This window comes from Physeter macrocephalus, chromosome 7 (genome assembly GCF_002837175.3).
Source record: "Physeter macrocephalus isolate SW-GA chromosome 7, ASM283717v5, whole genome shotgun sequence".
In the NCBI taxonomy this organism is placed as follows: domain Eukaryota; kingdom Metazoa; phylum Chordata; class Mammalia; order Artiodactyla; family Physeteridae; genus Physeter; species Physeter macrocephalus.
The window spans coordinates 148,476,368-148,486,934 of NC_041220.1; positions in this window are offsets into that span (position 1 = coordinate 148,476,368).

Here is a 10,567-nt window from a genome sequence, read left to right on the forward strand (position 1 = left end):
AACCCAATCAAAAAAAAAGGGCAGAAGATCTAAATAGACATTTCTCCAAAGAAGACGTACAGATGGCCAAGAGGCACATGAAAAGATGCTCAGTATCACTAATTATCAGAGAAATGCACATCAAAACTACCAATACAATAGTACCACACCAGACAGAATGGCTATCATCAAAAAAAATCTTCAAATAACAAATGCTGGAAAGGGTGTGGAGAAAATGGAACCCTCCTACACTGTTGGTGGGAATGTAAATTGATACAGCCACTATGGAGAACAGGATGGAGGTTCCTTATAAAACTAAAAATAGAGCTACCATACGACCCAGCAATCCCACTCCTGGGCATATTCCTGGAGAAAAGCATAATTCAAAAGGATACATGTACCGCAATGTCCACAGCAGCACTATTTACAATAGCGAAGACATGGAAGCAACCTAAGTGTCCATCAACACATGACTGGATAAGGAAGATGTGGCACATATATACAATGGAATATTACTCAGCCATAAAAAGAACAAAATAATGCCACTTGCAGGGACATGGATGGGCCGAGAGATTGTTATACTGAGTGAAGTAAGTCAGAGAAAGACATCGTATCATATCGCTTATATGTGGAATCTAAAAAAATGGTACAAATGAAACTATTTACAAAACAAAAATAGAATCACAGATGTAGAAAACAAACTCTTGGTTACCAGGGGTTAAGTGGCAGGGGAGGGCTAAATTGGGAGATTGGGATTGACGTATACACACAACTATATATAAAATAGATAACTAATAAAGACCTAGTGTATATAGCACAGGGAACTCTACTCGGTACTCTGTAGTGACCTATATGGGAAAAGAATCAAAAAAGAGTGGGTATGCGTATAACTGATTCACTTTGCTGTACACCTGAAACTAACACAACATTGTAAATCAACTATGCTCCAATAAAAATTAATTTTTAAAAAGATGATACATATAAGCCATCAGGGAAACACAAAACCACAATGAGATACTACTTCACACACACACACTCTACAGTCAAGAAGACAATACCAAGTGTTGGAGAGGATTTAGGGAAATTGGAACTGTTGCCCATGGCTGGTGAAAACATAAAGTGGTACATCTGTTTTGGGAAGCAATCTGGCAGTGCCTCCAGTAAATACAGAGTGATCATATGACCCTACAAATCCATTCCTAGGTATATACAGAAGAGCAAGGAAAACACATCTACACAAAAATCTGTACACAAATGTTCATAGCATCATTAATTCATTACAGCTTAAAACGTGGAAACAACCCCAATGTCCATCATCAGATCAATGCATAGAAAAAATATGGTCTATGCATACAATGAAATACCATTCAACACTTAAATGAAGTAATGTTACGTGCTAGGACGTGCATAAACCTGATGTAAAGTCAAATAAACCCCGCACAAAAGATCACATAGTATAATATATGATTCCATTTCTATGATGTGTGCAGAATAGGTAAATCGATAGCAACAGAAAGTAGATTGCTGGTTGCCTGGGGTTGGGAGGTGACGGCTAAGGAGTGTGGGTTGTTTTTTTTTTTTTTTAAGGTAACAAAAATATTCTAAAAATGGACTATGGTGATAGCTGCACAAATCTGTGAGACTATTAAAAACCATGGAATTGACACGTTAAATGGGTGAACTGCAATAGTATGTAAATTTCAACTCAAACAGTTTGAAATGCATACATTTTAATAAAGATGATACATGTGTATTACAGAGCGCAGGAGAGAGGTGGGGAGAGGGGTGAGGTAGAAAGAGAGAGATGGGTTCATAAAGCTGTTCATGAAGTTCCTTCCTCAGCTTTGAATCTGCTGTCCAAGGAGGAAACGTATATTGTCCCAGTGTTGGGGAGTAATCTTGGCATTAGCAAGGTTCATGAATTAAAGTGAGATCCCATGATCAGTCCTAAGATTTTAGTAGTACAGAAGGGGATGCCAACAAGATGTAAAAGAAGAAACTGGTAGGCATTTTTCCTGGTGCAGAGCATGACCTATACTTGAAACAAACTGAAGAAACAATCGGCAATAAAACATCCCTAGACATACTTTATATCTTCTATTTTTTTAAAAAATTGTTTATTTTTGGCTGCATGCGGGCTTTCTCTAGTTGCGGCAAGCAGAGGCTGCTCTGCCTTGCAGAGCACGGGCTCCAGTAGTCGTGGCGCATGGGTTGAGCTGCTCCGCGGCATGTGGGATCTTCCTGGACCAGGGCTCCAACCCATGTCCCCTGCATTGGCAGGCAGATTCTTAACCACTGCCCCACCGGGGAGGTCCCCATACTTTATTTCTTAATGTGAGATGCAAGAATAGTGCATTGCAACAGATAAAATGAAAGACATCATGCTGTTGGACTGAGCAACAAAAATGTTTAATTTCCTTTCCCACCCTTTCCAAATTGTTAATTGACAGAAAATATGCTTTCTATAAAAAGGATTACGTTCTTGATACTTCTTTTTTTTTTTTTTTTTTTTCTTTGTGGTACGCGGGCCTCTCACCATTGCGGCCTCTCCCGTTGCGGAGCACAGGCTCCGGACGCGCAGGCCCAGCGGCCATGGCTCACGGGCCCAGCCGCTCTGTGGCACGTGGGATCCTCCCGGACCGGGGCACGAACCCGGTTCCCCTGCATCGGCAGGCGGACGCGCAACCACCGCGCCACCGGGGAAGCCCTCTTGATACTTCTTAATACCAAGAAAGCTATGCAGAAGCCAGACAAAATAGCCAGAGTATAAAGAGCATATGCCACCCAAACATGGCGGAAAGTCTGTTTTACATAAACCCTCAGAGTCAACACACGATGGGGAAATTTTTTAAACGAATAAATAAATCATCACGGAGCAGGTGGAAATAGGAGTATATTCCTCAGAGATGAGAGAAATGAAAGGAAGCAAAAGTCCAAAGAAGAAATGGAATTGTGAACTGGGAATTTTCTCTTTCATATATGCACATGCTGACCCTGGTGACATAAATGCTGGTTTGTACGCGAGCACGTATAAGGGAGTAAGAGAAAGGGATGGAAAATATCCTCTGGTCCTAGGAGATCAGGCATTCAGAAACAACCCCCAAAGACTAAGATCCCCAAAAGAAGTGTGCATTTGCAGAAAATGAACAGTTTATAAGGGAAATCTTTTTGATTTAAATTGAGGTACAGTTGCTCTACAAATAGTACATCAGTTACAGGTGTCCAGTATGGTGATTCACAGATTTTAAAGGTTATACTCCATTTATAGTTATTATAAAATATGGGCTATATTCTTCACGTTGTACAATATGTCCTTGTAACTTAATCTAAACATAATAGTTTGTACCTCTTACTCCCCTCCCCCATCTTGCCCCTCCCCCCTGGTAACCACTAGTTTGTTCTCTAGATCTGTGAGTCAGCTTCTTTTTGGTATATTCACTAGTTTGTTGTATTTTTTTGATTCCACATATAAGTGATATCATACAAGGGAAGTCTTGTTCAAAAGTACATCGTTGAGAATACTTCCCAACCTGAGCTTGGTGTGGATGAAGAGAAATAAATGAATGAATGAACGAATGAATGAGAAAAAACCAGAATCTCCCCCCTACTTCCAACAAAATCCTTTACCTGTGTGTCTTTGCCACCAGAATTCATTTGCCTGAAAATCCTAAATTGAAAGCATAGCTTAAAATAGTTCTAAACTGGATGTACCTCCAAAGCCTTGGTAGAAACACTGACATTTTCTTTAGAGAAATGCACTTCAAATGGAATCCTCAAAGAATTCCCATAAATACAGTGCCAGGAACACCAACTCATCTAAACATCCCCACAAAAACAAACAAACAAAAAACAAAAAATCATCCAAGGAAAAGAGGCACCAGGAGAGGAGCAGAAACAAAAGAAACAACAACCCACAGAAAGAGGTCTGCAAATGCAAAAGCAATCAGGCCCCTAAAAGTCCAAATGAAAAAGTAGTACGTGTAAAATATTAGAAGAAATAAAATATGCATGGAAAATGTGATGAAGAAACAAGGTTATATCCACAATTTTGCCAGCCAACTTACAAAATGATTGACTTAAACAGCAAATGAAGAGAAAATTAGTAAGCCAGCGGGGGGTAGACTGGGGCACATTAGAAAGAATGTTGCAAAAAAGACCCTCCTGCCCAAAAAAAAAAGGGAAAGTAGGAAAGAGGCATTAAAAGACATAGAACAAAGGGGGTGAGAAATCACTGCGTACATGTAATTAGAGTTTTACAAAGACATGATAGAGAGATTGGGAAGAAGGCAGTATCAAACACATAATGATTAAGAAATTTCAAGAAGAGAAGCAAGACACCATTGCCTGGATGGAGGCACAGCCTATCTGAGAGTGTAAATTAAAAAAAAAAAAATCCAAGCCAAGGTATGTTGTCATCAAAGAAGCAAAGAACACACATGTTAAAGGAGCTGTAGAGGGAAGAGCCACATTTCTACCTTTAGTAGAAAAATCTAGACTGTCTTCTGACTTCTCATGGAAACAAGCAGCCACTGGAATTATACGTACCTTCAAAACTCTGAATGAAAAAAATTGTCAACCTAGGATTGTATGTCCAGAGAAGCTCCTTTTAAGGCAAACAGGAAGTAAAGGTATTTTTAGACAACAAAAAGGAGAGGTCTGCCTATAACACTGCTTTTCTTAAGTGAAGTCTAAAGGATGCATTAAATAATTAGAACATATTCAATAAAGGATGCATTAAAGAAAGAACATATTCAAAGAGAAATGCAGAAAATGCCGAGGGAGGGGGGAAGAAGCAAATGTGGGGAAAAATCTAAACAAAGTTTAGATTGTATAAAATGATACACATGAAGGGTTGCAACAGCCTAACAGTTGGGGACTTGATTAGAGTTGATAACACATGAATGATGTAAAGTAGATTACTTTAGGACTTAAAATATGTGCATTAAAGTATCTAGAGAAATCATTAAAATGATGCACAGAGGGTATATAACTTCTGGAAATGTGACAGGAAAAACTGGAGGGCTAGTTACAAAGAATCAAAGAAAGTAGGATGGGTATGGAAGGGGAGCCGTGTAAGATGAAAGAAAGTAAAAAGGACAGATACATCAAGATCCTACTAAATGCTAATCAAATAAATTTTCCTATTCAAAGATAAGAACTGGAAGATTGGGTTTTCAAAAAATGTATCTGTATGCTGTTTGCAGAGAACACAGATGTAAGAAGCAACTAGATGGAAAAAGAAACGTCACATACCTGCTGCTCAAGAGTAAATGTAAGTCTTGATATTGGAGAAAATGAACTAGAGTCACAAAGGATGATTCCATTTAAAGAGGGTCAGTAGACACAGAAAACAAACTTATGGTTACCAAAGGGGAAGGGGAAGGGGTAAATTAGGTGTTTGGGATTAACAGATACAAGCGACTATACACAAAACAGATAAAGAGGGATTTACTGTGTAGCACAGGAAACTATACTCAGTATCCTATAATAACCTATAATGGAAAGTAATCTGAAAAAAATATATATATAACTGAATCACTTTGCTATACTCCAGAAACTAACACAATATTACAAATCAAATTCAATTTAAAAAAATACAGGGTAACTACGTATTGCTAAGAAGTTCACTGCTCCAGGAAGATACACCAAGTCTAAACTTGCGTATATTTATTAGCATTGCATCAATATTTGAAGCACATTTGGCATAACAAATGAGAAATCGGCCAGCCCATAACCATAGTGAGTTAACTTTCTGCTCGTGGCAATTAGTACATCAAGCAGACTACCTACATCACGAGAAAATACAGAGTATTTGTATAGTACAGCTAACACACAATGAATACATTTCCTAAGGTGCATATGTAGAACACGACTGCTCCAAAACTGGAAACTCAACATGCATCTTTGAGTCCCATAGAACTTTAACAACAAATGAACACACAGCAAATTACAAAGCCAGTCTAAAGAAATGTGAGGACGAGTTACACAAAAGTTTGAAAATTAATCACCTCTCTCCTCTGTAAGCAGTGGGACCATGGCAGCACAATCATTTAAATTAAAAATATTGGAACTGAATGAAGGTGGAAATGGTACATCTTGAAACTAATTCGACTATATTCAGACTAAGACATAAGGAAACGGAAAAGAAGCCACAACTTATAGAAGTTGTTTGCAATCATTTTAATTGATGAAACATTAGAATGCAGGATATATAGATATGTATATCTATGTATGAACCAATTGGGAAAAGATGAATAGAAAAATCGACTAGTAAGTTATGGAAGAGAGTGGAGCGTCTGATGAACATTTGTTTGTTTCATGCTAATTTGGCTGAAACAAACTAAACTTTTGAGAGAGGATTTTCCATCATTCTTGCATTTATGAACAGTTCCCTTGCTTCTCCAAGCTTCACGGCAATAAATAGCTTTACTCTGAATGGTACATGTGTTTAAATGGGATACATTTTTATTTACTGTGTTTTCTATAACTTCTGTTTTGCATCATGTTAATGTAATTCCCTCTGCTTCCTTTTGATCTGCACTGCTCCAGGCCACAACTGGTCTTGGTTTTCCTTTAACCTTCCTGAATCATTTATTTTATCTATGCATTCTTAAGGGCTGAATTTAATCAGTATTTTTAAAGTGAAATCACTATCTTTCTGTCTTTATAGGTGATTGCAACTGATTCATTTACATTACCATGAGTGATACATCTAGGAACACTTTCAAAATTTTGGTTTATGCATTAAACATGATTTTACTGACGTTAGCATATGTAGCTTTTCATAGTAAAACATCATATGTATACAAACACATATATAACACACATATAGATACCTGCAAAAATATACTATATGTATAAACGTATACATTTACATATGTACATATACATAGTCTGTTGTTGCGGGTATCTATACATGTATATAGACACGTATGTGCACACGCACACACACACATGATTTAACTCAAGTGATATCCATTTACTTTTAAAAAATATTCAGGTCTTCTGTCCACTTTTTAATTGAACTATTTGTTTTTTATATTGTATGAGCTGTTTATATATTTTGGATATTAACCCCTTATCGATTGTATCATTTGCAAATATTTTCTCCCAATCAGTAGGTTGTCTTTGCGTTTTGCCGATGGTTTCCTTTGCTGTGCAAAAGCTTTTAAGTTTAATTAGGTCCCATTTGTTTATTTTTGCTTTTGTTTTCTGAGCCTTAGGAGACAGATCCAAAAAAATATTGCTACATTTTATGTCAGAGTGTCCTGCCTGTGTTTTCCTCTAGGAGTTTTATAGTATGCAGGAACCAAAGAGCCCTAGGAAATGAAGGGATAGTTCCTGAAAGACAATTGCAAACCATTCTGTTGATGTCCCCTCAGTGTGTTCCCAACTACAATACAAGTAGGAAACAACCTGAAACTCTTTTACATGAAGGAGGACAACCCTCAATTGGTTCCTGTTGTTTTGCTTTGTTTTCACCAAAGATCCGTGTTTCTTTGGGCGTTCAGTACCATTTGTTCCAGAGAGTCGATTAACTGTAAGTTCTATGAGGTATATCCACTCTACCCCCGCAGCCTTCTTGAGACATGAACCCACATCTAACAGACCTTTGCTTTTATCCACAGCACTTACTCCAGTGCCATGGATGATATGGTCCATCACTAACGGATCAGCCCTGACTCAATCAGTGGACACGTACCAGGGAGCAGATAAAGGTATGGTATGAGCGTCGGGTCGGCATGATCCACTTTTTCACAGCGTTTGGACTTGAATGGATGTGGGACACTATGGAGTTAGTCAATAAATGGTGAAAAAAGCAAACTCGTGAAAGCTTGTAGAAGAGAAGTGGAAAAATGTTTACCGATCACGGACAATATGAAAAGCAATGTATTAAACTTGCTATCGAGTTTTGCTTAAAAGTTAGTTTAGCATGAAAGAATAGATTTTTTTTTTTTCCTCAGAGTGATGTTTTCAGTGTTTCCAATCTCCTGGAGTGTGTTTAATGGTGAGCAGGGCGAGGGGAAAATGATGCGGGCAGAGACATTTCCTTGGGACTTGCTATCTCCTCTGGTCCCACAATTCTTTTCTTCTTCCTTCTTCTCTTCATTCAAAAATGACTTTTCCTTTGTCTACCAGAAGCCCAGAACTCCTCTATGTCTTGGGGCACGTAGTGAGACAAAGTGGAAAAACACAGCCTTCCCTCAAGGAGTCAAGGTTTTGCAGCTAAGCTGGTTTGGGTGTGTGTTAGCAAGGTGTGTCCCTCAAGAAATAGGTACATGATACAGTATCACGTTTTCTGAATATTCAATGATATTAAAACTGATTTTTAAATGCTATTAAAAATCGGTGCTTTAAATGACATGTCTAAAAAGTGATAATTATAAATGAGTTGGGTTGTATATATACCTTTCGTACAAATGCCAAATGCCTCTGTTAACAGCAGCTATTAAACTGGTGAACGAATGACTTATACATATTAAATAGAATCATTAGATATATATACACAGAAACATGCACACACACTTCGATACCTTACTCCTTATAAGAATTTTCTGGAAGGAGAATTAGATAGACCTTTGTAGTATTGGAAACCTTTGCACATTGAAACCATTATTACATAGAATATAACCATACAACCCATTTGGTTCACCTTAGCTGTACTTTCACAAGCCCTTAAAAAGTTGTCTTATGGTAGAACTACAGAGGAACATAGGCATGTCCTTAAACTGCTGGAGGATTTTTTCCCCCTCTGCATTTTTTTTTTCATTCATAAATGACATTTGGTATCATAGATGTGGCACTCATGGCAGTGGGGAAAGGCTGGTTGACACAATTTGATATCCATATGAAGAAAATGAAATTTGACTTCCAACCTCATACTCCGTCATTACCTGCGTGCTACACACGCACATTAGAGAATTTCTTGCATTTGGACGCATGACATGAATGTTCACAGAAATACTGTGTGTAAGAGTAAAATTTTTTTAAATCAAAACAACACAAGTCCATAAAGAGTAGAATGAAGAAATAAAGTGTGGAATGTTTAGCCAGTGAAATACTATAGTGCCATGACCCCCTCTGCGTTTTTACAAAATAATTTTTATTGGAGTAGATTTTTAATGTTGTTAGTTTCTGCTGTACAGCAAAGTGAATCTGTTATTCATATACATATATTCACTGTTTATTAGATTCCTTCCCCATGTAGGCCATTACAGAGTATTGAGTAGAGTTCCCTGGGCTAGACAGTAGGTCTAAACCAGATAGTTGCCTCTCTTCTTTTCTTTCTTTGCCTCTTTTTTTTTTTTTCATTGTCACTTTTCTTAACTCATTAAAATCACTTCGAAGCCAGTCCCCATTTTCCTTTGTCATAAACGCACCTATGTAGTTCAAGGATGAAAGTGTCGTTTTATGGAGCAAAAATGGCCGAATGTTGGGGATTTCATACGTATAAATGTGTATTGGCGCTAGTTGCCTTAAAAAAAAAAGAGGGCATACAGCTCAATTCAAGCCTACATTGATCTAATTCTGAGGAGACTTGGTTATTCCTTTATTATTGCCTTTTCCCCTGCTTGGTCTGTCCATGAACTTGCTTGTGGAGAGGGTACCGCAGCTGGCTGTGAGCCTGACTTTTCTTTCCTTCACCCTGTCAAGCGTGTCCCTCTTGGGGCCGCTGCCTTCTAGCCAAATCCTAGATCAACTGCAGAAAACGCAGCCAGCTGCCCTCTTCCGCATCTGCACAGCACAATGCCTTATCGGAAGGATATTTGTGCCACGGTTCATGAATCCCTAGACCCCAGTGACCCCACGGTAAGAGTCTGCAAGACAGCAGGTGTGTAAGATCAAGTTACTTTGCCTGGAGGGCCCCGTCCTCTGATCCTCATCTCAGTTCCTACCGACTCCCCAAAATCATCCCGTTAAGACACAACAGATCAAGGGGAAGGATCAGAGAATAAGGCAAGGAGGTAAGTGTGCTTCTGCCGGTAGGAAGGAACAAAGCACGATCCTAATCACAGTGTAGATTTGTGGGTGTAAAATTTACAGAGACTTGGTTGTATTTCAGGTGGTATTTCTTCAGTACGGTTTAACTTTTCCTGTTCTGAATGGCTTATGTTCATATTAACTAAAGAATCTGAGTAGACAGAAAGGAAATAAAAGACTATATATGCATTATATATACTTACATATTTATAATTAATGTATATATCTTGATTTATGATATAATCATAGCCTCAAAAATTTGCAATTGTAATATGCTTATGAAAAGGTGATACACAGCACAAAAACAGAATTAAACATCAGTGGTACAGGATAGAAAGCCCAGAGGTAAACCCATGCACCTATGGTCACCTAATCTATGACAAAGGAGATAAGGATATACAATGGAGAAAAGACAGTCTCTTCAATAAGTGGTGCTGGGAAAACCTTTGATAAAGGAGGCAAGAATATACAGTGGAGAAAAGACAGCCTCTTCAATAAGTGGTGCTGGGAAAACTGGACAGCTACGTGTAAAAGAATGAAATCAGAACACACCCTAACTTCATGCACAAAAATAAACTCAAAATGGATTAAAGACCTAAATGTAAGA